This window comes from Sus scrofa, chromosome 1 (assembly GCF_000003025.6).
Source record: "Sus scrofa isolate TJ Tabasco breed Duroc chromosome 1, Sscrofa11.1, whole genome shotgun sequence".
Taxonomy (NCBI): domain Eukaryota; kingdom Metazoa; phylum Chordata; class Mammalia; order Artiodactyla; family Suidae; genus Sus; species Sus scrofa.
Window position 1 is genome coordinate 203,284,505 of NC_010443.5, and position 15,662 is coordinate 203,300,166.

The 15,662-nt window shown below is 41.8% G+C and overlaps 1 protein-coding gene across 5 annotated transcripts in view; it reads left to right on the forward strand.

Moving 5' to 3' along the window:
• SLC24A2 (solute carrier family 24 (sodium/potassium/calcium exchanger), member 2) overlaps positions 1-15,662 on the forward strand; it is a 276,880-nt gene that overhangs the window by 224,942 nt on the left and 36,276 nt on the right.

Below are 15,662 nucleotides of genomic sequence, written 5' to 3' on the forward strand. Positions count from 1 at the left end.
TCTATCTTTAAAGCCGAAGTTAAGTAACAGAGAAACAACGGCTCTCATACCTTGCTTAGCCCCCTCTGGTCTTCCCTTTCCCTGTACTTGAAATTCACCAGTACTCTCTGGCCCAGTCCATAACTCATTCAGTGGGGCAACCATTAGGTAGCTGTTTGATCTAAGGGCCATAACACTGAACTTTCACATACTGTGTGCCACAGATTTGGCACTAGGCACCTTGCAGATATTATCACCTCTAAACCTCCCAGCTGAAGGTATAAGCATTCAGTATCTCCATTCTATAGTTGAGGAAGTTAAAACTGAACGAGATGAAGTGGCTAACCAGGATTAGTTAGGTGCTAGTATAGCTGAGATTTGATCTCAGGATTCTCTGAATACAGTGTCTGCTATTTCCACCATGCGGCACTGTCTCTGAACCCAGGTGCTCAAAAAAGTAAGCAGGACCAAAAAGTAGGTGGTGCTTGTTAGATTTCTGGATCTCATCCGTATCAAGCGAGTCAGAATTTCTAAGGCATAAAGGCCCAAACTTGCATTTTAATCAGGCACCCTGGGTCAGTGTTTCCCAAACTTTAATGTAGTTAGGAATTTCCTGGTGTATATCATGTTCAAATTCAGGGTCTGGAGTGGGATTCAGTGCCTGCAGTTCTACTGAGCTCCCAGGTGGCTGCTGCTCCAAGGACCACACTTTGAAAAGCACAACCCTCAAGTTTGTTACCCACTTCTCTAGACAGAATTTTCCTGATGAAGCCAGACTAGGAGAATCCACCCCAGCATTCTTTTCTCCTTTACACTGCAGCAGAGGGAGTCTACACTTCTTCGAAAAACACTTGTTAATTGCTGCCTGTCATCTTTATTCTCTGAGTAAATAGGCGAAGAAAGTTTCTTCATTAAAAGGAAAGAATAAAGATGTCAAGCATCTTTTCCTGGGGGCCATTTGTACGTCTTTTTGGGAAAATACCTATTTGTCTTTTGCTCATTTTCTAATCAGAGTATTTGTTGTTTGCTGTTGAGTCGTATGAGTTCTTTCTGTATTTTGGATATTAATTCCTTATCATATATATGATTTGCAAATACTGTCTTTTATTGCAAAGGTTGCCTTTTCATTTCTTGATTGTTTTCTTTGCTGTACTTTTCACAAAGTGTAGCAGATCATCATGTTGTACACTGTAAATAAATACCGTTTTTATTTCTCAATTACACCTCAGTAAAGCTGTGGGGAAAATGGCCAAAGGAAAGGAGATAAATGGCAGCTCCTTCTGCCCTTGTCTCCTCTGCCTTCTAGGCTCTCGCCCTCCTGCCCACAGCCCTGCAGTCCCTTCGCATTAGCTCAAGGGTGAGCTGGCAGAGCGGCTTATGTCCACATGGATAAGCAGCGTGTGGCAGCAGGAGGCAGGCCCCAAGGACATCTGGCTGCCCTTGGGGATGGCACAGTCACAGGTGTGCAGGGGACAGTCTCGTCATTGTGCCTCTCCATCTGGCTGGCAGAGGGACATCTGTGCCCCACACAGGAGCACCTTGCTGCAGGGGAGTGACAGAGTCCCAGCTGACCCACCTCTGAATGGAGCTGTGTCCCCAGGTCTCATGCAGGGCAATAGGACAGATTTGTCACTGAGAGCTCAAGGGCACACAGACTTTCCAAGAGCCATCCCACCAGCAGCCTGGAGGTTGTCCTGGCAGTAAATTCCAGATCCACCAGGAATGAGTTACCTAACTTCACTTTAGTTTCCTCATCTGCAAAGTACAGATAATAATAGTCCCTGCCTCATTAAGGATATTAGGAAATTATATTGGATAATATACATCAAGCACTTATCACAGAGCTAAATGCTGCTATTTGTATTACATGTTTCCATACCTACTATAAACAATATCCAAGGTGTCACTTCCCTATAGGTAAAATGCTGATTGTAGGTTAAATGATAATGATATATTTTATTTCATTTGAAAATTTTATATATTTATATATTTTTTGTGTGTATACATGTTTTAAAGTATTTAGGGTATAATAAGTAAATAAACATATGTGGTAGGTAAATATAGCCCATTGTGACCAAGGAGGTCTATACAAAGTGCTCTGAGAGCCTTCCAGAAGAAAAAATTGACCCTGGCAAGGGAAAGTGTAAAAAATTCAGAGACTAGGTAACATTTGAGATGGGTATTGATGGATGAATAGGAGTTTGTTGCTCAAAGAAGGAGGAAATGACCAAGATGACCCCATATTCTCTTAAGAGGGAAATTTGTGTATAGCGATTGGTGAGAAAGCCAAGGCAACTGAAGACTAAAATATAAGGTGAGGAATGAAGAGAAATCCACTATGAAAAGTACATTTGTCTGAAATTCTTCTATTGTTCAATCAGAAGATTTTCAGTGTTCATCTAATATGTGTCAGGCAATGTACTAGGCATTGGAGATGCCCACCCTTTCTAGCAGAGCAGAGAGTCAGCAAATATAAAACAAAGTATGATTATTGACAACCATAGAGCCATGAAGAAAATAAAGCATGGTGACATGACTAAGGACAAGTGGAGGGTCCTCTGTAGGTTGTGGGGGGTAAGGGAAAACTTCATTAAAGAAGCAGCATTTCAGGAGTTTCGTGGCGCAGCAGAAACAAATCCGACTGGGAATCATGAGGTTGTGGGTTCAATCCCTGGCCTTGCTCAGTGAATTAAGGATCCGGCATCACTGTGAGCTGTGGTGTAGGTTGCAGACGTGGCTCAGATCTGGTGTTGCTGTGCCTGTGGTATAGGCTGACAGCGACAGCTCCAACTAGACCCCTATTCTGGGAACCTCCATATGCCTCAGCTGTGGCCCTAAAAAGACAAAAAAAAAGAGAAGCAGCATTTCAGCTGAGGGTAAACTTTAAGAACAAGCCAGCCAACAAAACAGCACCCACAAAGAGGAAGAAATGAGCCCAGCTTGTTTGAGAAACAGAAAAGTCCATGTGGCTGAAGAATGGGGAGCAGAGGGAGGGAGCATGATGGCAGTGAGGTCAGACAGGAGGGCCAAGAGGAGCTGGCCTGGCTTGTAGACTATGATAAGGAAGTTGACTTCCTTCTAGTTTGTCGACAAGTTTGAGGTTCCCAGGTGTGATTCGCACTTGTAAAAGACTCAAGGGGCTGTGCTGAGGTGTAGAGACTGGATTCGTGGCAAAAGCTGTGTAGCTATAGTGAGACAAACAGATCGCTGCAGGAGTGGCGGCAGAGCTGATGGCGGCCTGGACCAGCACAGTAGCTGGTAGCAGGGTAGGGGGTCGGGGAGGGGAGGAAATATGGGGATTAGGAAGGGCCCTATGGCACCACCCAGCAGTCTGGACTTCCCAGAACCACAGAGGGTTTAAAGGGAGCAGTGGGAGTGTCAGATTCACATGGAAGAAGAAAGCTCTCTCTGCATGGTCAAGAAGGGGCCACAGTGAGGAAAGACAGGATGCAGGGTGGCAACATAAGAGCCTTTCTGGTTCAAGGATCAGCAAACTATGATCCATAGCCAAATCCGGCCTGCAGCCTGTTTTTTGTACCATCCATGAGATAAGAATGTTTTTATATTCTTGAAGGTTTAAAAAAAAAAAGGCAGCATATGTGACAGAGACCATAAGAACCTCAAAGCCTAAAATATTTACTATCTGGCCCTTTACAGGAAAAGTTTGCCCACCCCTCGTTTCAACCATCTGCAGTCTTTCCGAAGAAAAAAAAAAAAGAAAAGAATGAGGAAGCTTTCATGCACTTATGTGGACAGATCTTTGATATATTTTGTTAAGTGGAAAAGGCACTGTGCCAGCTTACATCCAGTATAGTCTATCTGTGTAAGAGGAAAAACGGGAAGGAAACATCATAATAACATTTAAGCATTTGCTTGGAATGCAATGGAAGAAACTGGTCATGCTGATTACCTGCAAAACGGGGGCCTGTGATAGGGAGACAGGGTGGAAGATAGCCTTCTGCATGTGTCTTTCAGTATGTAGCCTCCTGTAGCTTTTGAATTTTGAACCAGTTAACTATATTACCTATTCCCCCAAAAAATGTAATAACTAAAAATAATAATCAGTTAAATTAAAACAGAAGCTGTATGTGTTAGTCTTTGAAGAGCAGAGTCTCTAAAGACAGACCATATGAGTTCAAATCCCAGATCCACCACTTACCAGCTGTGTGACTTTGGACAAATTACTTAACCTCTCTGTTCTCATTTTCCTATTCTCTGAAATGGGAATAATAACCTATTTTACAGCATTGTTGTGAGAATAGAATGCTCATAGAACAGTTCTTGGCATGGAGTAAGCACTGCATAGGTGTTTGTTTTTAGCAGTACTTAATAAAACTTTTTTTAAATGGCTATTAAGTAGCCCAGATGATAGGACCTTAGAATTGTTTAAAATAATTATGTTCCTAAGAAAAAAAGAATATATATATATATATACATATATATATATATATATGTATAGAATATATATACATAGAGACAGAGAATGTATGAAATACTGGCTTCTTCCTTCCTTTCTCACTTCACAACTTAAATATCATCTTACTATATTAAGCCCTTCCTTTCTCTGAGATTTCAGCCCTGACTTATTTCTTCCTAGTCTAGCATTGGTCTTCACCTAAACTCAGTACAATTTTTAAAATCTGTTCTCATAAAGTGCTGATGAAAATGTTGGGGTATTATATGACTAAGAAAAGGATGAGTAGGGAAAGATGATGAAAGTGATTGTAATCTTAGATTTCTCTCAAAAATAAAATGCACGAAGATATCTACTATTTACTGTGGATCTCTAAAGGTGTTTTAAAAAACAGCATTGTTATCAAAGGTAGCAGTTTGTTTTCAATTATTGTTGTTTATACTTATAACTATGATTTTTTTGAGCTCTAAGACTTCATAGGTTCAAAACATTACCTCTGATAGGAATTTCCAAGATTATCCAAGCAGATGGTACCTAGAATCCATATGATGTCTTTCTTCCTAAAATTACTACTTTAAGTCAGCAAACATTTACTCTCTTAGCAGTGACAAGGTTTAATAGAGGGATTTAGAACTTCAAACCTACCTGTTACTCCAAGATACCTAGAATCCATATGATGTCTTTCTTCCTAAAATTACTACTTTAAGTTAACAAACATTTACTCTCTTAGCAGTGACAAGGTTTAATAGAGGGATTTAGAACTTCAAACCTACCTGTTACTCCAAGAGCAAGTATCTCTTCTAAATGATTAAGGTTAATAACCAGGTCCATCCACCATTTTGAAAGTTTAAGAACAGTTAAGGACTGAATTTACCCCCTACTAATGAGAGTATTCAATCTGTTGGAACATTGGTAAAATGTAATAATATTCTGGCACTCAAGAAGTGGAGGCTTTGATGGAAAGTGGGGAGGATCTCTGTGTCTGACACAGCCATAGCACAGAGGTCGTGCTGGGGAGAGAAGCCAAGGCCTAATTGTGAAAGAAAAAGAATATCCAAAGATACTTCATCAGACTGGAGTTTTCAAGGTTCAAGCCATGTTAGATCTATGATTGCCTTAGAAAAGAAACTTATTAGTTTCTGAGAAAAGCCAATACAAACTATAGAAAAAGGCAAAAATTACCATGTTTTACCTACCAGGCCTTAGTACATGAGTTCCATTTCTAGGGAAAAAACAAGATAATATTTTTTTTCTTTCGATCTATACATGTATGCTTTAAGGAAAAGTTGAGATCCAGTTCCTATATCTGATTACCTGTACAGTATTTACCAACTGCCTAATATGTATTCAGATGCCTTTTGAACACACTGAAAAATGAATTAGATCTGACTCTACTTAGTTTCTGCTGAAATTCAAATATTGACAGAGAATTATAACTTCACTTAGAATTTTGCTGTTAATAACACCATTTGTCATTGAAGGAGTTTGAAGAATGTCTATTAATAATTCACATAAGATAATTAAGGGCTGACTATTAATAGAAAAAAAACTCTACTGCCACCCTGAAAAAAATACTGACATTAACATTACTGTTCCCGTGAGTAATTGTAATCCAATTGATGATAAAATGATGAGAATGACTTTTTAATTATTTCTTAGGATTCTCCAGTAGCTTTTATGTTGACAAGTCTTTGATGATTTGTACCAGCAGGATTTAAGAAGCCCATGAAAACTCTACAAAATTTACAATAGCAATACAGAAAGAAATCCATTTGTTGGTAGGTTGCACCTCAGAATTATTTGGACAAAATGCAAAGTGAAGGAAAGTAATTGCAATTCACCAGACTCTCCAAATGCCATTTTACATTAATATAAAATGGTTTCTTGGCTTCTTAGAAAACGTAGGTCTAGACAGCTTCATCACTCACAGCAAAATCTTTTGAAACCTTGGTTTCAATTCAAAATCATGTAGACGCTGATTAAGTTTTTTCAAGTTGCCATTGCTGAGTGAAACTTTGTCCTTTTGTGTTTAATATGCTAATTTCTTGATGGTAGGTTTTTTTCCCATCTATATGTACAACAAATCATAAGATGGTATAATAGGGAGTTCCTGTCGTGGTGCAACGGAATCGAATCCAACCAGGAACCATGAGATTGTGGGTTTGATCCCTGGCCTCCCTCAGTGGGTTAAGAATCCAGCATTGCTGTGAGCTGTGGTGTAGGTTGCAGACTTGGCTTGGACCTGGTGTGGCTGTGGGGTAGGCTGGCAGCTGTAGCTCCAATTAGACCCCTAGCCTGGGAACCTCCATATTCCATGGGTATGGCCCTAAAATAGACAAAAACCAAAAAAAAAAAAAAATGATAAGGGGAGTGATTTTTTTCTTACCACTGGACAGATAGAGATTAATCACTTTTTAAAAAAATCTGTGTGCTACTTAAATGTTAGCTCTGTTGTTTCAGGATGTGCACCCAGAAGGCAATATAGATATCTCAGGTGGTACTCCCTTCCAAAAGGAGATGCTTTTTGACCTCTTTTGGAAAGAGATAAGTGAAAGAAACATAGAGATAAGAACAGAGTCAACAGAATGAAGGATATTGGTAAATAATACAAGGGGTAAAGACATTAAGAAACTCAGTGAACAAAAATAAAGAGATTTCTTAAAGACTCAATAAAGAATGAGTGAAGAAAGATGATTTATAAATAAATTATAACAAGTGAACACAAGGATTTGTTTCAAAGCCAAAAAAAAATGATTCAAGAAGAAGATATTTTAAAAAGATAAATATCCATATGGTAAGTGTATATAAGTCTGCTTGGGCTGCCATAACAAAAAAAAAAAAAAAAAAAAAAAAAAACCACAGACTTGGGTGGCCTAAACAACAGTAGTTTATTTTCTTACAGTCCTGGAGGCTGGAAGTCTAAGATCAAGGTTTTGGCCAACTTAGTTTCTGGCAAGACTTTCCTGCTGGTTTGCAGATGGCTGTCTTCTCGCTTTGTCCTCACAGAGCCTTTCCTTGATATAAGAAAAGGGCAGGGAGCCAGGGTGGAGAGGGAGGAGTTGGGATGGTGAGGGCCGCTCTCTGGTGTCTCTTCTCACAAGAACACTAATCCTGTTGGATCGGGGGCTCACTCTTATACCTCATATAACCTTCATTACTTCCTTAGAGCCCCCATCTCAAGTATAGCCACACTGGGGGTTAGGGCTTCAGCATATGAATTTTGGAAGGATGCAAACACTCTGTCCATAACAGTCAGTAAGGACTCATCTTTGAGTTGAGCAACTGAATTTTTCCATATATACCTCTTGGGTTTCCTGTCATTGGGTCTAACAGTTTTTCTTCCTTCTGGCTCTCCTGTTTTTATTCCCCCTTATTTATTTATTTATTTAGTCTTTTCTAGGGCCGCACCCAAGGCATGGAGGTTCCCAGGCTAGGGGTCTAATCCGAGCTGTAACCTCTGGCCTATGCCAGAGCCACAGCAATGGGGGATCTGAGCCACATCTGCGACCTACACCACAACTCAGGGCAACGCTGGATCCTTAATCCACTGAGCAAGGCCAGGGAGCGAACCCGCAACCTCATGGTTCCTAGTCGGGTTCATTAACTACTGAGCCACAATGGGAATTCCTTTATTCCCCCTTTAAAGAGGAAAGGCAAAGGGCAGATGAAGTTGTCCTTAGACTCCTTAGCTGACCTCTCTCAGAGCTCTGAGTTTGTTCTCAAAATGACTCACATCTACCTTGTTTGGCAAGTTCTGAGCTATAGCTCTAGGGTCCCCAAAATTCCTTTTCCCTTGTGTCACTTAGAGCTTTTAAGTGTAGGTCTTTGAGTCTGTAAGAACCAAAATGATCCACAACCCAGTAGTGATGTTTTTATGGGTCAGTTTTTTCCATATCTCAATTTCCAGCATGATGTTCTAGTTCTGTAATACACATAATGAAGGCTGCTGGCCTCACTAATGGGCCAACCAGTTTAGAGGGAACAAAATGGAGATAAGATGAAGACCACTTACTATCCTGGAGCCACCTGCTATTTATGGTAGAAGTTTATAATAAATTTCTATTGCCCAAGCCACCAATCTATTATGTTTTATTATGGCAGCCCAAAAAGACAAATACACTGGCCCTGCGGATATTTATCTTGGTAAAAAATCTCATTTTTGAGTAGATTTCCTTTGTAGTGAAGTACTCTCTGGAATGTTTCTTGAGCGGTACCTTCTATTTGCCAAATGTTGATTTCAGAGCCTTTCACTGTATTAAAGTGTGACAGTGCATTTTTGGTAATTTTACCTTTGAGAGCTCCAACTCTAGTATTGTTTTCAGCTCTGCACAAAACACAAAATCAAGGTGTCACAATATTATGAGTCTGCTTGGAAGCTTTGTTTCAGATAGAAAGTCTACTCACAGTCTACCTACTAAAATAAAAGAGCATTTTCTCCATAGGGCTGTGGAATTTTCCCTTCCATCTTATTTACAAGGCCCTTTTATTTATTCTTCTTACTTAAGAGGAAAGTGAATTATATGGTTGGCATCACTACAGTCAGTGAATGCTCAATAAAAGTTGGATGAATGAATAGACGAAGGAATGCAATCATTGCAGTTTCCACTTTCACATGGAATAATTGAGTTGTAGGGGAGTTTCCATCATGGCTCAGCAGAAACAAATCTGACTAGCATCCATGAGGACGCAGTTTCCATCCCTCGCCTTGATCAGTGGGTTAAGGATCCTGCGTGACCGTGGTGTAGCCCAGCAGCTATAGCTCCAATTCAGCCCCTAGCCTGGGAACCTCCATAGGTGTGGCCCTAAAAAGACACAAAAAAAATTGAGTTATAGAATTTTATTGCCTGGAAGTTATCATAATTCACCTAGTTGAATTTCTCTCTCCTGGGGTGTCTTTGATGAAATTATTCTCCTGAACATTTATTAAAAATAATGATACTAACATTTATTGAGTGTTCACTCTATTCCAAACACTGTTCTAAGTACTTCTCATGGAGTCTCCTAGTGAATTTTGTAATAGCAGTCATGTTGTAAAAGAATGTTCCGGAGCAGAAATGGGTCTTCTTGGTCTATTAATCCCTTCTCTAACAATCCCTTCATTAGGTGAGGTACTTTCAAGATCTCCTCTTTCCTTGGGAGCCTCCCACACACTCTTTATAGGCACACACACCTTTTCATGGGTTCCCAAGGAAACCTAATTGGTAAAGTAAAGCCTGCCACCTTTGTCAAAGAGAGTATTTTTAATGCTTCAATAATGAAAGAGGATGGAGGTAGGAGGAGAAGCAGATAGCCCCTGTTCAAAGACAGTGCTGTTTTTGTTGTGCGTTTTCTTCCCCTAAGGTTCCACAGGCCTTTGAACACTGAGTGCTAGAGTCTGGAAATAACCTGCCTCCTATTTCATCTCTCGCTTAAGTTAGCTTCAGGAAAGTTTATGGTTGTAAAGGGCTTAATCCATCTCCTACAGTGTCCCCTAGAAATTCATTTTAGAAGTAGCCAGTACAGGATTATCCACAGTTATGGGAATCAGGGGTGACATCAAGCAGTGAGATGCACATAAAAATCTCAAGCCTTCATTTTGGTGTACTTGGTTGTCACCACCTCCTACATCAAAACTGGGCTCAGTTTCTGCCTCCCCCTGCCCCCCCCCGCCCCCCGCCCCGGGACAGAGACACTAAAGAACAAGTCCTTTTTCACTTCTCTCTGAAGCCCTGATGTTTATTGATATCAACACCCACATTTCATATTTAAGTTTGTACCTGGCCCCTTGGAGAAACCACCCAAGGAGAGAGAGGACAGGGGAGAGCATCACATTGGTCCCTCCTACCCATACACGCCCACATCTGCCCTGGATGTTATCACAAAAATACCACAGATTGCATGGCTTATTAACTATAGAGATTTATTTCTAATGATGGTGGAGGCTGAGACATCCAAGATCAAACGTCTGGTGACAGCCTGCTTCCTGGTTCATAGATGGACATTTAGTCACCGTGTCCTCATATGGCAGAAAGGGCACACTAGCTTCCCACCGTGTCTTCATATGGCAGAAAGGGCATAATCCCAGTCATGACAGCTCTGTCACCATGACCCAGTCACCTCCCAAAGACTCCCACCTCTTAATACCATCACTTTGGGGGTTAAGATTTCATCATGTAAATTTTGGCAGGACAGCAATATTCCCTCCTTAGCAGACTTAGAAAAAATGTTCACCTAAGAATCAGATGTTTCTGGTCAGATTTCTCAAGAAACCCAACCACCCAAACCACCAGAAATTAGTTCCAGGCTCAAGAAAATCAAACAAAATTATGTCAATTACATGCTTTGTGTTTACCACAGCTAGCATTTTTGTTTTAGTAGGTTTGGTTGATTATAAAAAGCTGGGAAGCCTGATGTGATTGGGCATAAAGCCCATTCATACCTATTTTTTAGGAGTGAGGACAAGAGGCCATGTGGTGTTTTGGAAGAGCCTCAGGTTGGAAGTGAAATGAGCCTTGCACTATGACCTTCCTTCAGCATATGGCTTCATCTTGGGGTCCTCACGTGAGGGAGCTGGGCTCTATGACCCAGGGCCCCCTGGCTCCTAAATTCTGGGATCCCTTCTCTTGGAGCCTAAAATGCCTATTATTTTTTTATTTGTCTGTCTGTCCATTTGTTTGTTTGTTTGTTTAGGGCCTGCAGCGTATAAAAGTTCCCCAGCCAGAGGTCGAATCAGAGCTGCAGCTGCTGGTCTATACCACAGCCATGGCAATGTGGAATCCAATCCACAGCTTTTGGCAACACCAGATCCTTAACCCACTGAGTAAGGCCAGGGATGGAACCTGTGTCCTCAGGGATACTACATGCGTTCTTAACCTGCTGAGCCACAAGAGGAACTCTTAAAGCACCTATTCAAAACAATTTCTATGGTCTATGATTAACAGTGTGTATTTCATGATCTCTCATTGTCCGTATGAAGAAATGAATGACAAGTTCTTGGACAGAAATGTGGTCCCCCCTTAAAACAGTGCAAGGGACACAGACACTCTGCTTCACAATGACAAGGTTTTTAAGGACTTTGGGGGCCTAAAAAAGGGCAAGGCACGCCAGATCCAGTTGCCTTACACGTTGCACATATATGTTCTTTTGCTATTCCAGCATTTCCATTGATCTGCCTGAGGTCACATAGCTAGTTAGTCACAGAGATGAGATTAAAGGCAGAAGGGAAGAGGATTAACATTTGCTGATCCCCTGGTCTCAACCTGCACCCTGCAATTTCTCCCCAGTCTATCGATGAATGCCTCCCACACAGCCTATTTCACATGTTTCATTAGTGGTTTTTTCAACACTTTGTTGAGGGTGATGTTTTTAATATTCGTGGTGCACCCACTCAACCTCATTTCTCAGGTTCGGCAAATGTTTTTATGGATGTCTCTTCCCACCCTTAGTCCCTCGGGGCCCTGTTGGCGGTTAAAGCACACACCACTCTCCATGAGCTTTGCCCCATTTGATCATTCCTCTGGGCATCTGTGTGACTGAACAATGTGGAGATATACTGATTTTTTTCTACAGATGTAAACTGTAGAAACAATAACAACAACAGATATGCTAGGGTCCATCTTTCTTTTTAAGTAGGAGTACAGTAGTTCATGCTGTGGTGCAGCAAAAACGAATCCAACTAGGAACCATGAGGTTGCGGGTTCCATCCTTGGCCTCGCTCAGTGGGTTAAGGATCCAGCGTTGCCGTGAGCTGTGGTGTAGGTCATAGACACGGCTCGGATCTGACATTGCTGTGGCTGTGGCATAGTCTAGCGGTTACAGCTCAGATTAGACCCCTAGCCTAGGAACTTTCATATGCCGAGGATGCGGCCCTAAAAAAGCAAAAAAATAAAAAATAAAAATTAAGTAGGAGTGCAAATCACTTAAATTTGTCACCTTCCTCCAACTTGACCATGGCAGTGTTTTACCAAAGGTGAATTCTTTTTTTTTTTTTTAATAATTTTTTTTATTTTCCCACTGTACAGCAAGGGGGTCAGGTTATCCTTACATGTATACATTACAATTACATTTTTTCCCCCACCCTTTCTTCTGTTGCAACATGAGTATCTAGACAAAGTTCTCAATGCTATTCAGCAGGATCTCCTTGTAAATCTATTCTCAGTTGTGTCTGATAAGCCCAAGCTCCCGATCCCTCCCACTCCCTCCCCCTCCCATCAGGCAGCCACAAGTCAAAGGTGAATTCTTTTTTTGCATAGATATGTAAGTCCTGGCATTGTATTTTAACCAACATCATGCCACACTGAAGGGACTCTCCAGTGAGAAGAGGTGGCATTCCTGAGTGCCAAAGTAAGTGGTCCTCTTGTGGGAAATAAAGAGGAATCGAACCCCAGCCAAGCTGAGAATGAGGCAGATGCAGGCAGTCCTCTGAGGTGGCTCCCTGTGAACTGGAGATGAGATGTTATTACCCATCAATAAAACTGAACTCGAAGATGAGCTATTTTCAGATGCCTCCCGGGTGTTCATTTTAATTCTCTGATAGCAGAGATTCCATTAAAGTGGGCCCACCCTCACACTGGAATCCCTTCACAGCCAAGAATAAGAAATTGAGATGCTTCCAAGAAAGACATTTCTGCCTGAAGAGGCATCCTTTGGACTGTGAATCCGACTCAGGCTCCTCCACTGGAAACCTGACACTTATTCTGGGGCAGACCACCCAGACCAGACACAAGTGGAAAGAATATAAGATGCACATGCAAAGAAGCTGGACAAATTCTCATGATATTAGGCTGCAAATGAGACAGGCTGCTGCTACTCCTCTCATTCACTGGAGAAAAATAAAAGTTGCCCATGGAAAAATAAGTTGCTAATTGACCTCTGGAGCTGTTCTATCTATAAGTGTTCTGATAGCTAGACCTCCAGATTCCAACCTTCAGTATTGATAAATGAATCCAAGAAGGTAGTTATCCATTTGTCACAACTGTGTAGAATAACGTCTCATTTCTCAATCTCTTCTTTTGTCCCTCCTTCCCTCCCTCCCACCTTCCCTCCCTCCCACCTTCCCTCCCTCTCCTCCTCCTTCTTCCTCTTCTCTCTCTCTTTCTCTCTGTCTCATAAAATTATCCCCAGAATTCCATTAGACCACTGCAAAGTTTTATTTTTAGCTCTGCCCCATGCTGCTTCACAAAGATTCAAGGCTGCTTGTAAAAATATATTTGACAAAAAAAATGATAAAATGAATAGTTTTAAGAAAATTCAGCAAATGTGGGAAAGGGAAGGACAAGATTCAGACTAGAGCAAGGTGAGAACAGATTCCAGGGCTGTGATTGCTAGACAGGGATTACAAAATTGGCTCTGAACTGCCCAGGGCAAAGCAAAGAAATAAATAATATCATTTCCCTGATTCGTGGATTTCTCAGAGTTTCTCAGGAGACATATGACTCTTCCTAGTGCTGAAATGTGGAAGATTTTTCTCTCTTGATTCTCTATAAGGAGGACACTGGATCTGCCAGGGTATGGTTTCACTGCAAGCAACCAAAAACTCCAAACAGTGGCTTAAGTAAGATAGAATTTTGTGTCTCTCCTAAGTCATCATAAGCTTCCCTGGGCTAGTATGGTTCTTGATGGGTTTCAGAAGTCAGATATTTTTGTACGTTTTCTCTGCCTCGTGATCCAAGATGGCTGTTCAAGCTCTGGCCAAAATGTCACCATCCCTGGCAGCAGGAAGGAGGAAAGAGTGATGGAGGATGTACCTCCACCCTTTAAAGATACATCCCGGAAGTTACAGAGAATACTTCCTGTTACATTCACCACAACTTAATCCCATGGCCATACCTTGCTACAAGAGAGACTGAAAATAGAGTCTTTATTCCAGGCCCAGGTAAAAGTAGTCTTTCTTTCACGAAAGCACAGGGGCAGTCAGTATATTAGGTTGCTTGGGCTCCTGTAACAAACGCTACAGGCTGGATGGCTTAAACCACAGAAACTTATTTCCTCACAGTGCTGGGAGCTGGACATCCAAGACTAAGCTATCTACAGGTTGTTTTCCTCCAAGGCCCCTCTCCTTTCAGATGTCTGCCTTCCTGCTGCATCCTCACACGGCCTTTCGTCTGTGTACGCACATCCCTGGTGTCTCTCTGTGAGTCCTAATCACCTCTTCTTACAGGGACACCAGTCATACTGGGTTAAGACCCACCCCAATGGCCTCATTTTAACTTAATCACCTCCTTAAGGGCCCGATCTCCAAACATAGTCACAGCTGAGGTCCTAGGGGTTAGGGCTTCAACATGTGAGTTAGGAGAGGACACGATTCAGTCCATAACAGACAGAAGAGACACGAGAATAATCAGAAGCTCTTGCTACCTAATTTGCCAGCATCCTCGTAACTAGATAAATGTCTTTGGAGCCATTGGTTCTGCCTCCCCTTTTAAATTCAAGTCTCCTTCAAACCACAAGTCTCATAACTTAGTGCAGTGCTTTCTGCCTAAAAGTCCTCCATGAATACTTGCAGATGAGGGAGGTGACAACCCAAGGAATCCCAACTCAAGCAGAGACTGGCTTCCAGGGGCTCCTGATTCTCCACCACTTACTCTTCCTACCAGGCTGTACTCATTCAAGATCAGACAACCATAACATTACCATGTGTTTTAGTCTTAGGGATGTTTTAGTCTCAGGAATTACAAGGCCCTAAAGGACTCATTGCTGGCCCTGGTTTTGTGCAATTCTAGGCATCCTCCAGAGACCCTTGCATATCTCAAACTATTTGAAAGCCTTATATCGTGAGACATTTGAATTATTTCCGGATCATTTTGCATTGTTTGGCTGTCTATGGACATTCTCCCAAAGGTTTAGGAGGTAATGATGGGTTGTTGCAAGGTCAAAGCCGGGATGCCATAACTCCAGGAGAAGTTACAGAATCATGCCCAGCCTTTCCCTGGGGTTGAGACAAATGTTCATGCCAGCAGCTCCAGCTTGGGCAAAGGCCAAACCAGGTCCCAGACCTGGAACAGTATTTTTTCCCCACTTTTCTAACTAGTTTACAAGCTGTTGCCCATTGAACTACAGTGAGATTGCACTTGGCAGCCTTGCTCCCCAGGCACCTCTGGAATCCGCCGCAGGGTTTTGGCCTCCTTTACTTCTCTATAGCAAGATTCATCCCCAAGAGGACAGGAAGTCCCCATGGAGAGCACTGTTTTATACAGCCTGAGATGTATTCTCCTTGTCCATTTCTGCCCTAGCAACAGCCACCTCAAATGCAGCTTTTGGAAGCTGTACAATATAGCTAATTGTTTGCATT